The following is a 9,776-nucleotide window of genomic DNA, read 5'->3' as shown; positions in this document are numbered from 1 at the left end:
AATCTATAGATTCAATGCAATCCCTATCAAGCTACCAACGATATTTTTCAGAGAACTAGAACAAATAATTTCACAGTTTGTATGGAAATACAAAAAACCTTGACTAGCCAAAGCAATCCTGAGAAAGAAGAATGGAGCTGGAGGAATCAACCTGCCTGACTTCAGTCTCTACTACAAAGCCACAGTCATCAAGACAGTATGGTACTGGCACAAAGACAGAAATATTGATCAATGGAACAAAATAGAAAGCCCAGAGATAAATCCACACACCTATGGACACCTTATATTTGACAAAGGAGGCAAAAATATACAATGGAGAAAAGACAATCTCTTTAACAAGTGGTGCTGGGAAAATTGGTCAACCACTTGTAAAAGAATGAAACTAGAACATTTTTTAACACCATACACAAAAATAAACTCAAAATGGATTAAAGATTTAAACATAAGGCCAGAAACCATTAAACTCCTAGAGGAAAACATAGGCAAAACACTCTCCGACATAAGCCACAGCAGGATCCTCTATGACTCACCTTCCAGAATATTGGAAATAAAAGCAAAAATAAACAAATGGGACCTAATTAAAATTAAAAGCTTCTGCACAACAAAGGAAACTATAAGCAAGGTGAAAAGACAGCCTTCAGAATGGGAGAAAATAATAGCAAATGAAGCAACGGACAAAAAATTAATCTCAAAAATATACAAGCAACTCCTGCAGCTCAATTCCAGAAAAATAAAAATGACCCAATCAAAAAGTGGGCTACAGAACTAAACAGACATTTCTCCAAAGAAGACATACAGATGGCTAACAAACACATGAAAAGATGCTCAACATCACTCATTATCTGCTGCTAAGTCACTTCAGTCGTGTCCAACTCTGCGCGACCCCATAGACAGAAGCCCACCAGGCTCCCCCACCCCTGGGATTCTCCAGGCAAGAACACTGGAGTGGGTTGCCATTTCCTTCTCCAATGCATGAAAGTGAAAAGTGAAAGTGAAGTCGCTCAGTCGTGTCCGACTCTTAGCGACCCCATGGACTGCAGCCTACCAGGCTCCTCCATCCATGGGATTTTCCAGGCAAGAGTACTGGAGTGGGGTGCCATTGCCTTCTCCATCACTCATTATCAGAGAAATGCAAATCAAAACCACAATGAGGTACCATTTCATGCCAGTCAGAATGGCTGCTATCCAAAAGTCTACAAGCAATAAATGCTGGAGAGGGTGTGGAGAAAAAGGAACCCTCTTACACTGTTGGTGGGAATGCAAACTAGTACAGCCACTATGGAGAACAGTGTGGAGATTCCTTAAAGACTCTGTGGGAGAGGGAGAGGATGGGATGATTCGGGAGAATGGCATTGAAACATGTATAATATCATATATGAAACGAGTCACCAGCCCAGGTCTGATGCACAATACTGAATGCTTGGGGCTGGCGCACTGGGATGACCCAGAGGGATGGTATGGGGAGGGAGGAGGGAGGAGGGTTCAGGATGGGGAACACATGTATACCTGTGGCAGATTCATGTTGATATATGGCAAAACCAATACAATATTGTAAAGTTAAAAAAAAAAAAACTGGATATAGAACTCCCATATGACCCAGCAATCCCACTGCTGGGCATACACACTGAGGAAACCAGAATTGAAAGAGACACATGTACCCCAATGTTCATTGCAGCACTGTTTATAATAGCCAGGACATGGAAGCAACCTAGATGTCCATCAGCATGAATGGATAAGAAAGCTGTGGTACATATACACAATGGAGTATTACTCAGCCATTAAAAAGAATACATTTGAGTCAGTTCTAATGAGGTGGATGAAACTGGATCCTATTATACAGAGTGAAGTAAGCCAAAAAGAAAAACACCAATATAGTATACTAATGCATATATATGGAATTTAGAAAGAAGGTAACAATAACCCTGTATGCGAGACAGTAAAAGACACACAGATGTATTGAACAGTCTTTTGGACTCTGTGGGAGAGGGTGAGGGTGGGATGATATGGGAGAATGGCACTGAAACATGTAAAATATCATATGTGAAACAAATTGCGAGTCCAGGTTTGATGCAGGATACAGGGTGCTTGCAGCTGGTGCACTGGGATGACCCAGAGGGATGGGATGGGGAGGGAGGTGGGAGGGGGGTTCAGGATGGGGAACACATGTACACTCATGGTGGATTCAAGTCAATGTATGGCAAAACCAATACAATATTGTAAAGTAAAATTAATTAATTAAAAATAAATAGATAAATTTATATTCAATGATAAAGAGATCTTGAAAGATCATAGTCTGAGAAGGTCATCTGACACATGAAGGGACCAACCCCAGAGAAATGAAACACCTTTTCCAAGTTCACTGGACTGGTTAGAAGCATAGTGATGGTGAGAGCTTTGGACCTTGGTCTTAGACAGGCACACCAGATGTTGCATCACCGAGTATTATGCTTTGATCAAAGACATTCCTCAAGGAAGATTTTATGACAAACTAAGGAAAGCTTACTTCAAATATTATCCTGAGAATAATTTAGAAAAGAATAAAATCTGGGTATTTATTCTAGAAGAAAGATGCCAAAACCAAATGATTCCAGTGTAAGGAAGATATTACATTACCCAAAATGTATACCAGTAAAGCTAATCATGAACCTCCTCAATGATATTCTCATTGTCTTATAATTTTGACATTTTTATCAAAATGAAATAATGTTTATTGATGTGTGATATTGTAACATGAAAGGAAAATTCTAAAATGTACTACATCTCTAATACACTTGCTTTAAATCAATGTACTATTTCCTATATATATACATTTATTTTCATCAAATTGTGATAAAGGGAACACAAGTGTTCTGAACATTTTTAATCTTAAAATATTTGGTAAAAACTTAAAATATTCTTCCATATTTCAATGTTACTAAATAATATCCATACTTTATTTATAACTGTCCAATGGTCTATAAGATATGCCATAATTCACTTGGACATGTTTTTGGATCTGTGAATGGTTTCATATTTTTTTATATTGTAAGCAATGCTATAATAAAATTCTCATATTTTTCTTTCTTCTTTTGAATTATTTCCTTTGGCTAGATTTCAAAGAGCAGACTGTGGAGTTGTGACCATTGATCTATTTATGGTTCTTGACCTGAAATACCAAACCCACTCCTCAATGATTCAGCAGAATTTTCACTGGAACCTTAAAAAAAGTTTCACACCAAGTACTCATGCCAGGGAGGTGTTGGGGTCAGGGGAGAGAATTAAATTAGGTTAATGTTATGGGTCTAATTTTAATGGGCTAATATTCATAATTTTCCTTATCTGAATCCTGGTTTCTTTTAAACTAAAAGAAACTTTCAGACTAAAATTTCAAGTAATATTACAATCTAGACTAGAAAAAACCATACTCCAAAAAAGGAAAATTACAATTATTAAAACATTTAAATAAACCCCAAACAGTAACCTGGATTCACACTCTCAATTATTTACATTTAACTGGAGTTCAATTCCAAGAATCCTCCTCAGTACCTTGAGAAAATATAAAATGGATATACAATGCCTGACTTCAAGAGCTTATAAGCTAGTATGAAATTTAATTAATTAGTCTTGGAAAATCTTCATTTGTCAATTTTCCACCTGCTAACTGGGAGGAGACATATTTGCCTATCTTGAGGAAGGAATATAAATAGAAATGAGATGAGATTGGTAAATAAATACTCTACTTAATTGCAATGCAGACTGATCACTTTTAAGAAGTTTTAGTCTAATTTGTCCAAAGAGAACATCCAGATGGCTGGTGGTGTTGTGGATAAGAATCCATCTGCCAATGCAGGGGACACATGTTCAATACCTGGTCTAGGAAGATTCCACATCCTGCAGAGCAACTGAGCCCATATCCTGCAACTACTGAGCCTGCGTGCCAGAACTAAAGAAGCACACTCACCCTAGAGACCGGGCTCCGCAACGAAAGAAGCCACCACAGTGAGAAGCCCAAATACCACAACTATGAAGCCTGCATGCTCTAGGGCCCATGACCCCCAAGTGATGAGCCCTTGTTCTGCAACTACTGAAGCCCACATGCTCTAGAGCCAGCAAGTCACAACCACCAAGCCTGCATGCTGCAACGACTGAAGATCACATGCCTAGAGCCTGTGCTCTGCAACCAGAGAAGTCACCACAATGAGAAGCCCATGCACCACAAGTAGAGAGTAACCCCACTCTATGCAACTAGAAAAAGCCCATGTGCAGCAGCAAAGATGCAGCACAGACAAAAATAAGTAAAATACAGCAGTGTGTACAGGTCAAAAATAAATACATAAATAAATAAAACCTTTCAAAAAAGAAAACATACAGATGGCCAACAGGCACATGAAAAGATGCTCAACATTGCTAATTATCAGAGAAATGCAAATCAAAGCTACAAAGAGGTAAAATGACCGTCATCAAAGAGTCTACCAATAACAAATGTGGAAGAGGGTAGGTAGAAAAGAGAAACTTCTTACACTGTTGGTAGGAATGTAAATTGGTGCAGCCACTGTGGAGAATAGTATGGAAGTTCCCTAAAAAACTAAAAACAGAGTTACCATGTGATCTAGCAATCTCATTCCTTGGCATCTATTTTGGAGAAAACTCAAATTTGAAAAGACGCATGCTCCTCAACGATCATAGCAGCACTATTTACAATACACACACACACACACACACACACATATACATACACATAAATATACACGGTGGAATACTACTCAGCCATAAAAAAGAATGAAATAATAGCACTTGCAGCAACAGAGACGGACCTAGAGATTATCATACTAAGTGAAGTAAGTCAGACAGAAAAAGACAAATATCATATGATATCACTTAGATGTTCAGTTCAGTTCACTCCATTGTGTCTGACTCTTTGCGACCCCATGGACTGAGGCACATCAGGCCTACCTGTCCATCACCAACTCCCAGAGTTTACTCAAACTCCTGTACATTGAGTCGGTGATGCCATCCAACCATCTCATCCTCTGTCGTCTCCTTCTCCTCCCACTTTCAATCTTTCCCAGGATCAGGGTCTTCTCAAATGAGTCAGTTCTTCCCATCAGGTGGCCAAAGTACTGGAGTTTCAACTTCAGCATCAGTCCTTCCAGTGAATATTCAGGACAGATTTCCTTTAAGATGAACTGGTTGGATCTGCCTGCAGTCCAGGGACTCTCAAGGGTCTTCTCCAACACCACAGTTCAAAAGCATCAATACTTTGGCGCTCAGCTTTCTTTATAGTCCAACTCTCACATCCATACATGACTACTGGAAAAACCATAGCTTTGACTAAATAGACCTTTGTTGGCAAAGTAATGTCTCTGCTTTTGAATATGCTGTCTAGGTTGGTCATAACTTTTCTTCCAAGGAGCAAGCGTCTTTTAATTTCATGGCTGCAATCACCATCTGCAGTGATTTTAGAGCCCCCCAAAATAAAGTCTGACACTGTTTCCATTGTTTCCCTATCTATTTGCTATGAAATGTGGGGCCAGATGCCATGATCTTAGTTTTCTGAATGTCGAGTTTTAAGCCAACTTTTTCACCCTCCTCTCACTTTCATCAAAAAGCTCTTTAGTTATGCTTCAATTTCTGCCATAATGGTGGTGTCATCTACATATCTGAGGTTATTGATATTTCTCCTGGCAATCTTAATTCCAGCTTGTGCTTATAAGCAGGGTGACAATATACAGCCTTGATGTACTCCTTTTCCTATTTGGAACCAGTCTGTTGTTCCATGTTCAGTTCTAACTGTTGCTTCCTGACATGCATATAGGTTTCTCAAGAGGCAGGTCAGGTGGTCTGGTATTCCCATCTCTTTCAGAATTTTCCACAGTTTGTTGTGATCCACACAGTCAAAGGCTTTAGCATAGTCAATAAAGCAGAAATAGATGTTTTTCTGGAACTCTATTGTTTTTTCAATGATCCAACAGATGTTGGCAATTTGATCTCAGGTTCCTCTGCCTTTTATAAAACCAGCTTGAACATCTGGAAGTTCACAGTTCATGTACTGTTGAAGCCTGGCTTGGAGAATTCTGAGTATTACTCTGCTAGTGTGTGAGATGAGTACAATTGTGCGGTAGTTTGAGCATTCTTTGGCATTGCCTTTCTTTGGGATTGGAATGAAAACTGACCTTTTCCAGTCCTATGGCCACTCCTGGTTTTCCAAATTTGCTGATATATTGAGTGCAGCACTTTCACAACACCATCTTTCAGGATTTGGAATAGCTCAACTGGAATTCCATCACCTCCACTAGTTTTGTTCGTAGTGATGCTTTCTAAGGCCCACTTGACTTCGCATTCCAGGATGTCTGGCTCTAGGTGAGTGATCATACCATTGTGATTACCTGGGTCCTGAAGATCTTTTTTGTACAGCTCTTCTGTGTATTCCTGCCACCTCTTCTTAATATCTTCTGCTTCTGTTAGGTCCATACCATTGCTGTCCTTTATTGTGCCATCTTTGCATGAAATGTTCCCTTGGTATCTCTAATTTTCTTGAAGAGATGTCTAGTCTTTCCCATTCTATTGTTTTCCTCTATTTCTTTGCACTGATCTCTGAGGAAGGCTTTCTTATCTCTCCTTGCTAGTCTTTGAAACTCTGCATTCGGATGGATATATCTTTCCTTTTCTCCTTTACCTTTCTCTTCTCTTCTTTCTCTATTTGTAAGGCCTCCTCAGACAACCACTTTGCCTTTTTGCATTTCTTTTTTTTTTTTTTGAGATGGTCTTGATCACTGCCTCCTGTACAATGTCACAAACCTCCGTCCATAACTCTTCAGGCACACTGTGTATCAGATCTAATCCCTTAAATCTATTTCTCACTTCCACTGTATAATCATTAGGGATTTGATTTAGGTCATACCTGAATGGTCTAGTGGTTTTCTCTACTTTCTTCAATTTAAGTCTGAATTTGTCAACGAGTTCATGATCTGAGCCACAGTCAGTTCCCAGTCTTGTTTTTGCTGACTGTATAGAGCTTCTCCATCTTTAGCTGCAATTAATATAATTAATCTGCTTTTGGTGTTGACCATCTGGTGATGTCCATGTATAGCCTTCTCTTGTGTTGTTGGAAGAGGGTGTTTGCTATGACCAGTGCGTTCTCTTGGCAAAACTCTATTAGCCTTTACCCTGCTCCATTCTGTAACTCCAAGCCAAATTTGCCTGTTACTCCAGGTGTTTCTTAACTTCCTACTTTTGCATTCCAGTCCCCTATAATGAAAAGGACATCTTTTTTGGGTGTTTGTTAGTTCTAGAAGGTATTGTAGGTCTTCATAAAACTGTTCAAATTCAGCTTCTTCAGCATTACTGGTCAGGGCATAGACTTGGATTACCATGATATTGAATGGTTTGCCTTGGAAATGAATGGAGATCATTCTGTCGTTTTTGAGATTGCATTCACTTAGATGGAGAATCTAAAATATGATACAAATTAACTTATTTATAAAACAGAAACAGGCTCACAGACATAGAAAAAAAAGTTATCGTTATCAAAGTGAAAACAGAGGAGGGATAAATCTGGAGTTTTGGATTAACAGATACAAACCGCTGCTGCTGCTGCTGCTGCTTCTGCTAAGTTGCTTCAGTCGTGTCCGATTCTGTGCTACCCCATAGATGGCAGCCCACCAGGCTTCCCCGCCCCTGGGATTCTCCAGGCAAGAACACTGCAGTGGGTTGCCATTTCCTTCTCCAATGCACAAAAGTGAAAAGTGAAAAGTGAAAGTGAAGTCGCTCAATTGTGCCTGACTCTTAGCGACCTCATGGACTGCAGCCTACCAGGTTCCTCTGTCCATGGATTTTCCAGGCAAGAGTACTGGAGTGGGGTGCCATTGCCTTCTCCAACAGATACACACTACCATATAAAAAACATAAAAAGTAAGGAACTACTGTATAGCACAGGGAACTGTATTCAAACTATATTCACTGTAATATCTATAATGGAAAAGAATATTATACATATACATATATACACATATATATTCATATATATATGAATCACTTTGCTCTACACCAGAAACTGTATATATAAACATAATATATATAAACATAATACTGTAAATCAACTATACCTCAACAAAAAAAAAAAGAGAGAGAGAGAGGAAGAAGAAAATGTTCAAGTTTAACTGGAAGCCATGAAGTTGCCATCAGTGGTCAGTTTCTGGGGTCAGGTCATTTCTTTTTAAAATATCTAAAGTTGGTTTATATTATTTGAAATCCAAAGAATCCTAAATCAGAAGAGGCCTAAATGTAGAAGTCTTTCATTCAGTTCAGTTCAGTTCAGTTGCTCAGTCGTGTCTGACTCTTTGAGATCCCATGAATCGCAGCACGCCAGGCCTCCCTGTCCATCACCAACTCCCGGAGTTCACTCAGACTCATGTCCATCGAGTCGGTGATGCCATCCAGCCATCTTATCCTCTGTCATCCCCTTTTCCTCCTGCCCCCAATCCCTCCCACCATCAGAGTCTTTTCCACTGAGTCAACTCTTCGCATGACGTGGTCAAAGTACTGGAGTTTCAGCTTTAGCATCATTCCTTCCAAAGAACACCCAGGGCTGATCTTTAGAATGGACTGGTTGGATCTCCTTGCAGTCCAAGGGACTCTCAAGAGTCTTCTCCAACACCACAGTTCAAAACCATCAATTCTTTGGCATTCAGCCTTCTTCACAGTCCAACTCTCACACCCATACATGACCACAGGAAAAACCATAGCCTTGACTAGACAGACCTTTGTTGGCAAAGTAATGTCTCTGCTTTTCAATATGCTATATAGGTTGGTCATAACTTTCCTTCCAAGGAGTAAGCGTCTTTTAATTTCATGGCTGCAGTCACCATCTGCAGTGATTTTGGAACCCAAAAAAGTAAAGTCTGACACTGTTTCCACTGTTTCCCCATCTATTTCCCATGAAGTGATGGGACCAGATCTTTGTTTTCTGAATGTTGAGCTTTAAGCCAACTTTTTCACTCTCCTCTTTCACTTTCATCAAGAGGCTTTTTAGTTTCTCTTCACTTTCTGCCATAAGGGTGGTGTCATTTGCATATCTGAGTTTGTTGGTACTTCTCCTGACAATCTTGATTCCAGCTTGTGTTTCTTCCAGCCCAGCGTTTCTCATGATGTACTCTGCATATAAGTTAAATAAGAAGGGTGACAGTATACAGCCTTGACATACTCCTTTTCCTATTTGGAACCAGTCTGTTGTTCCATGTTCAGTTCTAACTGTTGCCTCCTGACCTGCATATAGGTTTCTCAAGAGGCAGGTCAGGTGGTCCGGTATTCCCATCTCTTTCAGAATTTCCCGCAGTTTATTGTGATCCACACAGTCAAAGGCTTTGACATAGTCAATAAAGCAGAAACAGGTGCTTTTCTGGAACTCTCTTGCTTTTTCAATGATCCAGCGGATGTTGGCAATTTGATCTCTGGCTCCTGTGCCTTTTCTAAAACCAGCCTGAATATCTGGAAGGTCACGGTTCACGTATTGCTGAAGCCTGACTTGGAGAATTTTGAGCATTACTTTACTAGCATGTGAGATGAGTGCATTTCTCATTAGGGATCATGAAAGTGTTCTGGCAGTTCTCACAGGCTTCAAGGCCAGGAAATGGTCCAGCTGGCTGTCAAAAGCTGGGACTCCAGATAGCCAACTGGTGATACAAGTTGAAATGCTAACCTAGACCAAGTTTAGGCCTCCCTCAGAAATAAACTTTCAGAATCAGTGAGGGCTTAGGTTCAGGCGGACAGTCACGTACTCTGAAAGAATTTATCTGCAG

This window comes from Bos grunniens, chromosome 10 (genome assembly GCF_055505025.1).
Source record: "Bos grunniens cultivar Pamir isolate PY7600 chromosome 10, Bosgru_T2T1.0, whole genome shotgun sequence".
NCBI classification, from domain to species: Eukaryota; Metazoa; Chordata; class Mammalia; order Artiodactyla; family Bovidae; genus Bos; species Bos grunniens.
Note: the sequence above shows the minus strand (reverse complement) of the source record.